Genomic DNA, 15,477 nt, shown 5'->3' with positions numbered 1-15,477 from the left:
GAGGGGGACTGAGAAGCCCTGGCAGGTTTCCCCCGCTCCCTGCGGGGAATGGGGAGTGAGGGGGAGGTAGCCTCCTAGGAGCCCAAGAGCCTGCAGCAGCCAGGCTCCTGACAGGGAGCTGCCAAAGGAACTGAGAGACCAGGCTCTCAGCTCCCCACAGTGCCTCTGTTAGATCAGTGGAAGCGCTCCTGGTGAGGATGCCGACCACCGACCCAAGGAAGGCAGTGTAGACATGCACTACCGCAGTAATATAGGTTGACTTAGGTTTGTAGTGTAGACATACCCTAACTATTGTCAAGATTTTTGTAAACATGATGGGGGAAAAAGAGCATTTTAAGGAAGGATTTGAAGGAGAATGATGAAGTGGCTTTGCAGATGTTTACTGGGATGTTTACCTACTCTCAAGCATGAAGGGCAGCACAGGAAAGAGCACAAAGGTGCTTGTTTGAAAATGTAATAAGTGGAGGATGGAGGCTGACATCATGAGGTAAATGTTGACCTTTCAATACTGAATGAGAGATAAGTAGGATGGGGATGGGTCATGAAGGGCCTTGAAAATGGAAACAAGTAGCTTGTGTTTAGTGTGATAGAGAAGAGGGAAAGGGTGGAGGGATGAGGAGGTCACATGGTCAATGTTACAGGCTAGGAAAATGATCTTTGTAGTAGTGTTCTGAATGGATATGAGCAGAACAAGATGGCATTTTTCATGGTGTGGGGCTGCAAAGGACAGACCGATCTTAGATGTTACACAGATTCTTTCTGCATAAAAACTTTTCCACAATTCAAATGAGACTTTGGGGAGCCACATTCTCCATGTGCCAGAGGCTGGGGTATTGAGACTTGGGAAGGCATTGGTGAATGCACAGATGAATATTTTACCAGAGATAGAGTCAAGGCACTGGTATATTTTTGCCAATGTTGTGATGGTGATCGGTTGATTTGCAGACACAGGATGTGTTGTAGAAAACGGAATTTAGGGTCAAGAACATGACACCAAGATTGTAGAGCGACAGTGAGCAGAAATAGGAGTTGTGAATTGAGGAAATAGATGGAGATGGTTTCAGGTGCTAAAAGAGACTCTCTTGTCTTCGACTCATTTACCAGCATTCAATGTGATGACTCGTCTGTACCTAGCAAAGGCTACAGTCAGATGCTTGGCAAAATTCTAAGGTTGATGTTAGGATATGAATAACATTCTGTTCCAGTATTGCTGGGTGGGTTGGTGAGCATGACTGAGCAATACTCAATGGCAACACCCGAGAATTCTTCAAAGCTTCTTTCTGTCTGCTGTTACTCAGCTACATCTATCATTTGGCCAGGAGACGTCACAGCAAGTTTGTAGCTATTGTGACATTGAACTCCCCTTACTATATTTAGACCAGTACATTTCAGAAATGAAATCTATGAAGGTCCCAGATTAGAAGAAAACCAAGAAAAGGTTAGTCATTTCAGCTTTATTGAAAGGCAACATAGTAATATGAATTTGTCCTTTCAAATCTTTATAATTTTTGCAAGAATTTTACCATCAGAATGTAGGGCCAACAGTTATTTTGGAGACATTACCTCACTATGAATGGATCAGACCATAATTGCTTTCCATTTACTAAATCTTGTATCATGCACATCTGTTGCAGAGTCCTGTTTGGTCAGTCAAAACAGTTTTGCCATTACATAATCTGCATGGGGGAGACAACAACATAGTCATTTCCCAACTTCCTGACCTTGGAATTGAAACATTGATTGCATTGAGTATTATACTTTAATTCCTTCACTACTGAGGGAGTTGCAGCCTCCTGAATGAATTTTGTCATTTTGTGTGAGGGGAAATTTTCATATAGTTGTAAATAGTGTTCTTTCTTAGAGATACCTTAAGAAAACTACACAACCATTATTTTTCTTTGCAGACCACACAATTTTAGTAGCATTTTGTTTTTGAGGACATAACACAGTAAAAAAAATGTACCCAATGTGGACACATCCAATATTTCTTAAAATACAGGTAAGCCTGTGACATATGCTCTGTAGAAACGTGTGTGTGTGTGTAAATATATAAAAATATTGTTGTGATCAGTACATACGGGTATATAAATGCTAGAAAAAATAGTCTATGTATTTATTAATCAAAAAGTGATGAACACAAAGGAAGTCAAATTTGTATTTCAGTGTTGGAATTAAAGCTAACCTTATACTTACTTGATGAATCTTCTAAATGCCAAAGATGCCCTAGCACATATATACTGTTATCCATTTCCGAAATAGCAGCTTAAATCCAGCTTTTCCAGCTGATGTATATTTTACCAGTTTTGAACCAATATCACTAAATCCTGGAAAACTTTGACTATTCCCACTAACACCAAATGTAACTCTGTCAAATAAAAGGAAACAAGAATATTGGCATACCTCCGAAATGCACTGCCTGCCAGATCCTGTTCACATTGAAGCTGGTGGCTACCTTTCCATTCACTTGTATGAGAACAAGATCAGATCTCGCGTCTTAAGCACAACAGTACCATATATAATATATATACCATCTGGAGGGAGAACAGGTTTGTAAAATCCCACTTTGTCTCTCTTTCTGCTATGAATGTCATGTTCTACTCACCCATAACTTTTTGGCTTGAACCCAAAAAAGTAATTCAGCCATAGGTATTATGGCACATGTATACATTTTCTGTAATTGTACATGTAGTGATGATTTCAGGAATATATAACATGTTTACTTTAAAGCTTTTTACGTTATAACTCTCTGTGTCTGAAGCAATATCAAAGAGTGCTGCAAAAATCATTCCATTTTCCATTAACCTGTCCACAAGTCTTTCTGGCAGAGCTACAGGCAACATAAATATGGGCACATTTTTGGATTTCCTCATATGTTCTGATTTACAAATACTATTTTGTATCTTTCATGATAAAATTAATTTCTGTGGGACCAACCTTCTATCAAACCCGAGAAAATGGTGCGTGAGGTGCTTACCCAAATACTTTTTACTTAATTCCCAAATGTGTCTGCTGGGAATTAGAGTGGACACTTGACTGACCAAATGTCATATCAACACTGTTTTTACCAACAGCACTAGCAAAGTAGTATATTTTTATTGTTTGTTTGGACAGATGATGCAAAACCAAGCTGGACAACGTGAATTAATGCCCCCTGAGCACATGTGGTAATAGAAGAAATAATTTCCTATTACTCTCAGAATTCGGATGATGGTGATTGTGGTGACTTATTTTGCAACATTTAAATAGTGCCAGATGCCTTATGGTACAAATCAAATTATGGTCCCTATGCCAATGCAGTCCAAGAGTCTGATCCAAAGATCATTGAAGTTGCTGAAGTCTTTCTGTTGACTTTCACAATTCCCACTGACATTCTCATCGATGGAGCAGAGTGCACATCCGCCATGTATGCATGGAGCAGCTCCAGGAAAGCGTGTCCCCCTGAAGTGCAACATCTTTAGTGCTACAGTCCGGCTTCCCCTGTACTCTGGGCTGAGGCACATATATAGCAGAATCTAACCCCAAACGTTTAGAGCCAAATTCATATTTGGTAAATGCAGATACACTGACAATGAATTTTATTTCCTAAACCTGGACAGGTCTCTCTAAAGAATCTAAATGAATGAACCTTCACACAGAGATGAAAATGTGCCAATCCCCTTTTTATAGCAAATATGGTGTGAGCCCTATTTTCTGATTCAAGTTGCCCCCGGTATGCTATTGAAAGGTGGTGTCATTTATAGGCATTCAGATACCATGGTGATGTATGATGTTCTATAGTACATACACAGATATCTCTTTTAGCTCTTTCTCTTTATATATATATATCAATCATACAACACCATGGTATCCAAATATATATATATAGTGCTAAGACAGAGTTAGTTATAGTTCACATTTGGATAGGTGTGGCTCTATAAATCTATTGTGCACTATAATACTGTATCCGGTGTCCTTTTATGCCTTATCCTAGTTCACACACCCATAGTTCATCTTGTTTGGAATGTTGCTAACTCTTGAAGGGAAGTGTTTCTATGAATTGGTGTTCCTATGAACTGATCTATCCACTATCCTCTGCTTTCTTCATATCACAGGTCTACATATTCAAACATGAGGCTGGAGAGAATGGATACCTGGAAATCCAAAAATGGGAGCAGCTGTTATTTGCTAGTATATGATGAAAATATTGTCTGGCTGACTGGGCCATCTGCAGCCCAAGTTTCTTATACCAAGCTAGAATTTTCTCTGTGGCATCATTTGTTTTTATCATTTGCTGTGTTCTGACTGCCCCTCCTATATGTTTGTTGCACTCAACAACGTACAAGGATTTATTTCTAGGTGTGTCCTGCCAGGAAGCATCAACAGTGCTCTCGTAGTGGATCATTGTGGAGAATTACACATCACTTTTGTCTATATATTCCAACCAATGTTTCCTCATATCTGAGAGCACTTATTTCTTCATGCTCCTGCTTTTTGGCAACAAGGTTTTGGAGTAGCCATTTCTGTTTGAGTAGCACAATCTTCACCTCTATCTAAACAATACAGAGGCCTAAACAAAGTGATTTCTAACAGTAATCATACAGAGTCTATAATAAATGATAATGAATGGAAGCCATTCAGAAGTAGGGAGGGACTGGACTTTATTTAAAATTGGGCCTGATTTTATTTTATTTTTGTCTCTCAAACTGTGGGCCAGCAAGGGATCTGTTTCCCCCCAATATGCACACTAAGTGACAGTTTTTGACAGTATGACCCACTGCGTCTGATGAAGTGGGTAGTCACCCATGAAAGTTTATGCTCCAATACATCTGTTAGTCTTAAATGTGCCACAAAACTCTCTGTTGCTTTTTACAGATCCAGACTAACACGGCTACCCCTGTGATATTCATATATCTGACATTGACTTACTCTTTGACCTTGGGAGTGTCATTTAACATCACTGTACGTAAGGACAGTAACTCTGAAAAAGAGTTAGATATTCAGCTGAATGTGAGTTCCCAGTGCAACTCTGTAGCCAAAAGGGCTAATGTGATCCTTAGAAGCATAAACTGGAGAATCTCGAGTAAGAATAAAGAGGTTATTTTACCTCTGTATTTGGGCCCGGTGCAATACTGTGTCCAGTTCTGGTGTTCACAATTCAAGAAGGATAAATTGGAAAGAGTTCAGAGAAGAGTCACGGGAATGACTAAAGGATTTAGAAAACATGCCTTATAGCAAAAGACTCACGGAGCTCAGTCTAGGAACTCTGTCGAAGAGAAGGTTAAGGGGTGATTTGATTACAGTCTGTAACAGGGGTGGTCAAACTTACTGGCCTCCAAGCTGCATACAACAATCTTAAGAAGTTTGAGAGCTGTGGCACACCTGCCAGGGGCCGGTGATTGGGGCTTCAGCCCCACAGGAGGCACCTGACAGAGCTTGGGGCTTCAGCCCCACTCCTGCTGAAGCCCCAAGCCAGGCAGGTGTGCCCCACAGGGCTGAATCCCCAAGAGTCCCCTCCCTGCTGGGCAGAAGCTCCTACCCATCAACCCACCACCCTCAAGGAGCGGGACCGCTCGGGGACCGAGCAGTGCCCGACAGCCGCAGACATCCTCCAGGAGATCATCGACCCTCACTCCCTGGTGGACGTCTGGCGCGACCACCACCCGGACGACGTCTCGACGTTCACCTTTGTCCGGGTGGAGGCCCATCAGTTGTGCCACTCCCAGTTGGACCGCATATATCTATCACGCTTCTACCTTCGATGGGCCCACATCTGGCCAGCCCTGTTTTCGGATTACCATCTAGCCACCATGATGGTCTCTCTCTGTGCGGAGAGGCCAGAGCCGGCCTATTGGCATTTCAACAACAACTTGTTGGAGGATGTGGGCTTTGTGGTGTCCTTCCGGGAGTTCTGGCTGGCCTGGCGAGGGCAGAGGCACGCCTTTCCCTCGGTGCGGCGGTGGTGGGACATGGGGAAGGTGCGCACCCGGCTCTTCTGCCGTGACTACACCTGGGGCACCAGCCGACGGAGGGATGCGGTGATAGGGCAGTTGGAACGGGAGGTCTTAGAGCTGGAGAGGTGTCTGGCCACCAGCCCTGAGGATCCATCCCTCTGCGGGGCGTGCCAGGAGAAGCGGGAGGAGCTCCGGGCCCTTGAGGACCATCGGGCCCGGGGTGCCTTTGTTTGATTCCACAACTGCCTCCTTCGGGAGATGGATCATCGCTCCTGCTTCTTCTACGCTCTGGAGAAAAAGAGGAGGGCCAAGAAGCACATCACCTGCCTCCTGGCTGAGGACGGCACCCCCCTCATGGATCCTGCGCAGATGTGCGGGAGGGCTGCGGCCTTCTACCCAGGCCTTTTCTCTCTGGATCCAACTGATCCTAATGCTTGCAGAGTGCTCTGGGACAGACTCCTGATGGTCAGCGCGGGCGACCAAGACCGGCTAGAGCTACCTCTCACTCTGGCCAAGTTCTCGGAAGCCCTCCACCACATGTCCACCAATAAATCTCCGGGCAAGGACGGGCTGACCATGGAGTTCTACCGCATGTTTTGGGACATCCTCGGCCCAGACCTAGTCACTGTCTGGGCTGAGTCCTTGCAGAGCGGGGTCCTCCCTCTTTCGTGCAGGTGAGCCTTGCTTGCCTTATTGCCGAAGAAGAGGGACCTCCGCGACTTACGGAATTGGCATCCCGTCTCGCTCCTCAGCATGGACTACAAAATTGTAGCCAAGGCCATCTGGCTGCGGCCAGGGTCCATGCTGGCGGACGTGGTCCATCCAGACCAGACCTATACTGTCCCAGGTCGCACCTTATTCGATAATTGAGGGCACTGGTGCTCAATCAACTAGTCCTGTCCATGCTCTGGTACCAACTCAACACCCTGGTCCCGGCCCCGGGCTTCCTGGCCCACCTCCAGATGGTGATTCTGGAGTTCTTTTGGCCAGGACTGCACTGGGTCTCTGCAGGGGTCCTCCACCTTCCCTTGGAGGAGGGAGGGCAGGGCCCAAAGTGTCTACACACTCAGGTCCATGTCTCCCACCTCCAGGCCCTGCAGAGGCTCCTGTATGGTGCAGGTAGTCCAGCGTGGACAGTACTGGCGCACACCTTCCTGCGCCACTTCTGAGGGCTCTGATATGACCGGCAGCTCCTTTATCTCCATCCAAGAGGTCTTCTGCAAGACCTCTCTGGGCTACTGGTCTTCTACCAGGACCTCCTCCGGACCTGGAAGCTGTTCTCAGCGACCAGGTCCGTGGCGGCCACCAAGGGAGCAGATCTCCTCGCGGAGCCCCTGCTACACAACCCCCAGCTCCATGTGCAGGTGGCGGAGTCCTCCTCGGTGCACCAGAGGTTGGTCCTGGCAGAAGTCACCAGAGTCGGAGACCTCCTGGACTACAACCAGGGAGACTGGCTGGATCCCCTGACGCTCGCTCAGCACATGGGGCTCTCCAGGCCTCATATTCCCTAGTGCCTTCTTCAGGAGGTGAGGGCCGCTTTGCTGCCCGCTGCTCAGGCCTACCTCGACCAAGTCCTGTGACAGGGTATGCCCCACCCACCCTCCATCCCAGGCCCTCTGGACTTCTTCATCGGGCCCCTGCCCCATGGACCCAACCGCCCCCCCTCCCCCGCGCCATACAGGAGCCTTCACTGCGAGCTGGCTGCATGACTTGCAGCTGGTTCATTGCCAGATTGCACCAAGGAAACATCTATACACGCTCATGCTCCACACCCTCCACTTCCTTACAAAGTGGCGGGACCTCCTGCCACCTGTAGAGGGTGAGGAGCCCCAGTGGGCCAGCCTACTCTGCCTTGGTCCCAAGGCCCACTGGGGATATCAGTTGGCAGCTCCTTCATGGGGCCGTGAGCATGGGCGTGTACTTGGCGCGGTTTACCCCCATCCCGGACACCTGCCCCTTCTGCGGCGTGAGGGAGACCCTGGAGCACGTTTACTTGGAGTGCACCAGGTTGCAGTCCCTATTCCGGTGCCTCACAAATATTCTTTTATGCTTCTGGCTGCACTTTTCCCCTCATCTCCTTATCTATGCATTCCCCATCTGTGGCCCCACAAAGCCACGGGACCGCCTTGTCAACCTCCTCCTGGCCTTCTATAAAACCAGGGAAAGGAGGTTGGCTGATGGGGTCTCCTGTGACTCTGGGGCCTATTTCCAATCCTCCATCCGCTCACGCATCTGGGCAGAGTTCCTCTGGGCGGCATCCGCTGGCTCCCTTGACGCCTTCGAGAAGTAACACGTTGTCCGGGGTTCTCTGCTCAGGGTCCCTGTCAGGTTCCCTTCGTTTGACCCTTTGACCTCACTCCTGTCCCTGTTATCTCATTAGTTGTCCCCCGGAATTATTTGGTTTCCAGGCCCTGTGGATCCTCCCCTTAGGCTGGGGGGAAGTCCTTTAGCTGCAAGGCAGAGGCCCCCAGTCTGGTAGGTGGAGAATGGGGGGATGATGTGGGGTGCTACATGAGCTGCACTTTAACAGCAAAAGAGCCCCATGTGGCTCATGAGCCACAGTTTGGCCACCACTGGTCTATAAGTACCTCCTCAGGGAACAAATACTTTAAAAGCGGACTCTTTGATCTCACAGAGAAAGGTACTCACTGCCAATTTTTAAATCCAGGTTGGATGCTTTTCACAATGATGATATTGACCAGTGTGGTGTTAGTTGTACAAAATATGCCTTGGGAAGAATCATTTGAAAAATATCCTTTCAGCAGTGTGTAGAGTGTGACTAGAGGAGTATCTAGGGTCACGGGGCAAGTCTATTTGACATCAAGGATTCCATTTCTTATTGTTCCTAGTATATGTGGTCAATGGTGAGTCATTTATGATGATGATATATATTTTGGCTAAATAAAGTGTCCTATTTTGAAAGAAGTTGGATATTTTCTTCAGGATCACTGCTGGCTTCCATTTTGTGACTCTTTGATAACCATAGATGGCTTATTTTTGTGTACAGTGATGCTACTGGGTACGTGAAAGATGCCATCATTTCACCTTACTGAGTGTGCACAAAAGAACTACTGTGCTATTGAGACCCACAACCTCATTAAAACACCCCAAAACCTTTCAAAACAACTTCAGCCATGAGATTTTTAGTGCTGTTTTAGTAAACACTCTGTAGGGTTATGCCCATATCTAGGTCCTCTCTCACTTTAGATATTGCTACCGCTATCCATATACTGATAGAGAAAAGAAAATTAAGAATGAAAAAAGCAAATCCTAAACAGACTAAGGCATTCTATTTCAGAAGAGCCTTCATGAAAAAGAATTAAATGTTGTTAGCCCCTTTCACCTGAACGATTAGCCAATATTCAGAATCTTGCTAGTTGTTTTTATTAGGAGGAGAAATTGATTATGGAGTCAGGAATATTTGTATGCAATCCTGTTTGTTTACTAAGATATATACTGATTCCTGTTTTCAGGGAAACCGGACTTTAACAGCAAGAGACAGCTTCTTTGCTCACAGTTGCAAGCCTGTTCTGGTATATTTGGGGGTGCAGCGAGATATCCTTCATCTGTGAAGACAAACTACCAGTGGGCTTGATCTTATGAAAGGTGGATCTCAGCCATCCTGGTTGAAAACACTGGGAAAAGGACTTGGGATAAACTATATTGTAGGCAACAGGAGAATGTCATGTGAGTTAAGATTAGGCTCTAGAAAGCATGTTGTTGTTGTGTTTTATATGTGTCATTTGCTCCAATATTCAAATTTTTGATCCTTTGAATCTCTGTTCTTTGATAATAGACATATTCTTGTGTTCACTATAAATATGTCAAAGTGCTGTGTGTTACATAGAATGGGGATCCTGAGGTGAATCTTGCAAGCTGGGGTGTACTATTCCTTTGGGAGTAGCGAATCTGAGAGGTCAGTGTGCATTCAGTGGAACAGGGACTGGACGTGCAGAAGATTTGGTGGTTATGTGCGCCTATTGCTAACCTGTACAGAGAAGGCAAAGCCTGCAGAGGCCTGGAAGGCAGTGCATTTATTGCCAGAGGCCGGTCCACAGTAGGCACAGACAAGACATGCTAATGCTAAGGGCGGGGCACAACCCGGGGCACTGTGACTCAAGTGCTTGGTTTCTCAACCTCAGTAGCACATTAGCGTTTGCTTTTGCACTGAACACATACAAACTGATTCAAAGTCATGTCCGAAGAACAGATGACGGTGATAAGAAGAGACAGAGAGGGAGATGCTCTTTTCCATACACAAATACAGCGTCACTGTGTGTACAGGGACTGATAGGTTTAAAGCAACCATATCTATTCCACTGAGATTTGACTAACACAGCCACAATATCTTGATTGGTTTAAGAGGCGGTGTGGAAAATGACCTTCTTTGGAGCCTCTGCCTGAATGACTACGCCCATCAGGGAATGAGTGGTATTGCCACATAACTTGTCCCAGTGCTGCATGTCCTGTCCTGAGCTGTATGTAATCAGAGGGTGGACACTCAGATTCCAGCCACATGAGATAATCACATATTTTGAGTTTCATCATTTTAATAAAAAGCAACAGAGAGTCCTGTGGCACCTTTAAGACTAACAGATGTATTGGAGCATAAGCTTTCGTGGGTGAATGCCCACTTCGTCGGATGCATGTAATGGAAATTTCCAGGGGCAGGTATAAATATGCTGGCAAGAATCAGTCTGGAGGTAACGAGGTTAGTTCAATCAGGGAGGGTGAAGTCCTCTGCTAGCAGTTAAAGTGTGAACACCAAGGGAGGAGAAACTGCTTCTGTAGTTGGATAGCCATTCACAGTCTTTGTTTAATCCTGATCTGATGGTGTCAAATTTGCAAATGAACTGAAGCTCAGCAGTTTCTCTTTGGAGTCTGGTCCTGAAGTTTTTTTGCTGTAAGATGGCTACCTTTACATCTGCTATTGTGTGGCCAGGGAGTGTTGAAGTGTTCTCCTACAGGTTTTTGTATCTTGCCATTCCTGATATCTGACTTGTGTCCATTTATCCTTTTACGTAGTGACTGTCCAGTTTGGCCAATGTACATAGCAGAAGGGCATTGCTGGCACATGATGGCATATATAACATTGGTGGATGTGCAGATGAATGAACTGGTGATGTTGTAGCTGATCTGGTTAGGTCCTGTGATGGTGGTGTTGGTGTAGATATGTGGGCAGAGTTGACATCGAGGTTTGTTGCATGGATTGGTTCCTGAGTTAGTGTTGTTATGGTGCGGTGCATGGTTGCTGGTGAGAATATGCTTAAGGTTGGCAGGTTGTCTGTGAGCAAGGACTGGCCTGCCTCCCAAGGTCTGTGAAAGAGAGGGATCATTGTCCAGGATGGGTTGTAGATCACTGATGATGCATTGGAGAGGTTTAAGCTGAGGACTGTAGGTGATGGCCAGTGGAGGTCTGTTGGTTTCTTTCTTGGGCTTGTCTTGTAGCAGGAGGCTTCTGGGTACACGTCTGGCTCTGTTGATTTGTTTCCTTATTTCCTTGTGTGGGTATCATAGTTTTGAGAATGCTTGGTGAAGATCTTGTAGGTGTTGGTCTCTGTCTGAGGGTTAGGAGCAGATGTGGTTGTACTTCAGTGCTTGGCTGTAGATGATGGATCATGTGGTGTGTCTGGGGTGGAAGCTGGAGGCATGAAGGTAGGCATAGCGGTCGGGTGGGTTTTTGGTATAGGGTGGTGTTAATGTGGCCATCACTTATTTGTACTGTGGTGTCTAGGAATTGGACCTCCCATGTAGATTGATCCAGGCTGAGGTTGATGGTGGGGTGGAAGCTGTTGAAATCTTGGTGGAATTCTTCCAGAGTCTCCTTCCCATGGGTCCAGATGATGAAGATGTCGTCAATGTAGCGTAGGTAGAGGAGGGGCATGAGTGGACGAGAGCTGAGGAAGCGTTGTTCCAGGTCAGCCATAAAAATGTTGGCATATTGTGGGGCCATGCGGGTGCCCATAGCGGTGCCACTGGTCTGGAGGTATATATTGTCACCAAATTTGAAATAGTTGTGCGTGAGGATAAAGTCACAGAGCTCAGCAACAAGTTGTGCTGTGTCATCATCAGGGATACTGTTCCTGACAGCTTGTATTCCATCTGTGTGTGGGATGTTTGTGTAGAGAGCCTCCACATCCATGGTGGCTAGGATGGTGTTTTCTGGGAGATCACCAATGCATTGTAGTTTTCTCAGGAAATCAGTGGTGTCATGGAGATAGCTGGGAGTGCTGGTGGCATAGGGTCTGAGCAGAGAGTCTACATATCCGGATAGTTCTTCAGTGAGATTGCCAATTCCAGAGATGATGGGGCGTCCAGGATTTCCAGTTTGTGGATCTTGGGTAGTAGATAGAATAACCCCGGTCAGGGCTCCAAGGGTATGTTGAATTGTTCCTGTGTTAGTGTAGGGAGTGTCCTGAGTAGATGGTGCAGTTTCTTAGTATATTCCTCAGTGGGATCTGAGGAAAGTGGCCTGTAGAATTTAGTACTGGAGAGTTGTCTGGCAGCCTCCGTCTGGTAGTCAGACCTGTTCATAATGACCACAGCACCTCCTTTATCAGCCTCTTTGATTATAATGTCAGGGTTGTTTCTGAGGCTGTGGATGGCATTGCGTTCTGCACGACTTAGGTTATGAGGCAGGCGATGTTGTTTTTCCACAATTTCTGCCTGTGCACGTCGGTGGAAGCATTCTATGTATAGGTCCAGACTGTCATTTCGACCCTCAGGAGGAGTCCATGTGGAGTTCTTCTTCCTGTGTTGTTGGTGGGAGGGTATCTGTGTACCAGTGCACTGTTCAGTGTTATCTTGAAAGTATTCTTTGAGTCGGAGGCGGTGAAAGTAGGCTTCCAGATCACCACAGAACTGTATCATGTTCGTGGGGGTGCTGTATTTATACCTGCCCCTGGAAATTTCCATTACATGCATCCGACAAAGTGGGCATTCACCCATGAAAGCTTATGCTCCAATACATCTGTTAGTCTTAAAGGTGCCACAGGACTCTCTGTTGCTTTTTACAGATCCAGACTAACACAGCTACCCCTCTGATACTTGACATCATTTTAATAGTTTTATTTGAGGCAGCTTTGAAATTCAGCTGCCAGTACTAGAAATGCATTTGAGCTGAAGAGATACTAGACCTCCCATTTGAACCAATAGTCCTGGCATATCTGCAACACTGATTTAACAGTGGTCATCACTTTTGTCTCATTCTGCTCAGTTATTACTTGCATTCTGCCATTACTTACTGCAGCATTGAATCTCAATTGACGGGAGTGTTTTATAGGTCAGGTCCTAATCCTTCTGACTGTGGCTATCCATCCTCTCTAATGTGCACTGATTATTTATTCTTCTTACGCTAGCACCTCAGGGCTAGGCACTGCACAAACACATAGTGAGATAGAGTTCCTGTCCCAAAGGGTTTAGAAGTCTATCAGGTCAAATCTTCAGTTGGCGTGAATTGGCATAACTCCATTAAATTCAACAAGCTGGTTAACTGGGTGCTTCATCTTCAGCAAATATTATTACTGTGTTACAGCCGGAGCCTTTATTATCTCTTATGTGGAGATTGCCTCGAGGCAAGGATCATCAGAAATTTCATCCTTCCTGAGCCCCCTTCCAGGGTTTTTTCCCACTGGTGGGCTGATCCAGGCCTAGAAATGTGATTAGACCCAAAAGGGCAGAACAAATAATATGTAGGGATCCCTTCACCCACCGCTCAAATGCAGCCACATCTGAAATGAGACTGCAAGTGTTTGATAGAGAACAGCATATTAGGGAAGGATGTGAAGATTAGCATACCCTACTGAGAATGCAAGGAGAATGTAATTGCCTGAATTAGAGTTTACTTAGGTATCAAGTTTAAAATCCCTGCTGTTTCCAAATGTGCCATTGAATGTGTAATAACCAATGGTGGTCAGGACGGCCACCTTATGTCCTTCCTCTAGGTTCCCTAACATTATGCCTGAGGCCTCAGTTCAGTACTGATGCTCAGGGAGGAGTTACTGAATCACCAACATGGCTTCCTGCAGCTCCAGATGTTCCTTCTATAGCACTATGAAAGTACTGACCCAGCCACGCTACTTAGCCTGGGAGATCTCGCCTGGTTACAACACAAAGTGGATAGGGCAGTCCGCTGAAGCACTATTCTAAATTCCATCCAAGAGGGGGCAATAAAGCACATGCATGCAGGAATTCAATAACATTGCAAAGCACTGATTGAGTGCTAATAAAGTTGCATATTAAAGAGGAATCTAACACACTGCTGCAGCCAAAATGCCACATTTTGGAATTCAATTTCTTCTATCTTATAGTAGGCAAGGGTGTTTTGTGGGAGAGGGAATGTGTTAAGTAAAATGGACAGCGTAATGTCCTAACAAAGGCTCACCTTCACCATATTATTCTTTTAGAATAAACCAGGCATAGAGGAGAAAGGACACTGCTATCTTTGAAGAACAGTAAAAAGCTCCTGGAATAAAGAATACTGTGATGGAATTATAGTTTAAAAGCCAGCCGATGCTTTGAGAGAGAAGGTAGCCAATACCACAAAGAAGGCACAATATCTGAACCCAAATAAAACTGCAATCTATCAAGTCTATTTTAATTACATAAAGGTCAAACCAAGAAACCCATATATTTCATCTAATAACAGTAACAGCTGGGCATTCCTTATCAGAGATGTACCGAGCTGAATCGTACTGAGTAGGTAGCTGATATCAAATATAAATTCATGTGATTATGGATAATCTTGATGTGGAACTGAGCTTCAGGGAGATTCATGAGAGCAGATGCATGCAGTTAACTCGAAAAGCCACAGGATGTCATCCTCAAACTACCAAAATCGATAGGCTCAGCTCTTGATGGTGTGGCATACCGTTCACATTTTGCTACAGTTTTTCCAGGAAATATTTAGACTATGCTGTCTGAGTATTTTAATCTGCTTCTGATGTGGTTTTAATAATCACTAATCTCCTTCAGACCTTTGCAACTGTTACCTCAGAGTAAATATTTTAGGAATGCTGTGAATACTGTTTGTGCCCAGTGGCACAGAGGCAGCAGTAATACATTCACCAGTTGCGTGCTGCATTCTGCTCTATTCAGCTACTCCAGCAGTTAGTTACCCCATGTGTGAGTGAATGACAGCTGGCACATATAAAGTTGTTTGTTTTTCTTTTTTTAAATATAAACATATTCAATCTGGTATAAGCAAAACACTGATCTATATGTCTAATGTTTAGAATGATTTGAAAATATTTAGCTGTAGAAAAATTATTTTAAATGCAGTAGGACCACAGGAAAAAAATACTTGTTTCTATCATCTAGTCCAGGGGTGTGGCACTTAATGCTAGTTGCTGGGTCAGGGAATAAATTTAGGATTAACCACACTTTTCAGTCCACAGTGGCTCTCCCACTGATGTAAATGGCAGATTGGCATCAGTGGTAGAATAGGACCTTTATATACCAATAGACCTTTTTAGTTGATTTGTTTAGTACCTTATTGTCATAGTCAACAAAAGATACCCTCCCCTTTAGGACCATAGCTTTTTCTGCC

Source organism: Malaclemys terrapin, chromosome 8, assembly GCF_027887155.1.
Source record: "Malaclemys terrapin pileata isolate rMalTer1 chromosome 8, rMalTer1.hap1, whole genome shotgun sequence".
Taxonomy (NCBI): domain Eukaryota; kingdom Metazoa; phylum Chordata; order Testudines; family Emydidae; genus Malaclemys; species Malaclemys terrapin.
This window is presented reverse-complemented; position numbering follows the sequence as displayed.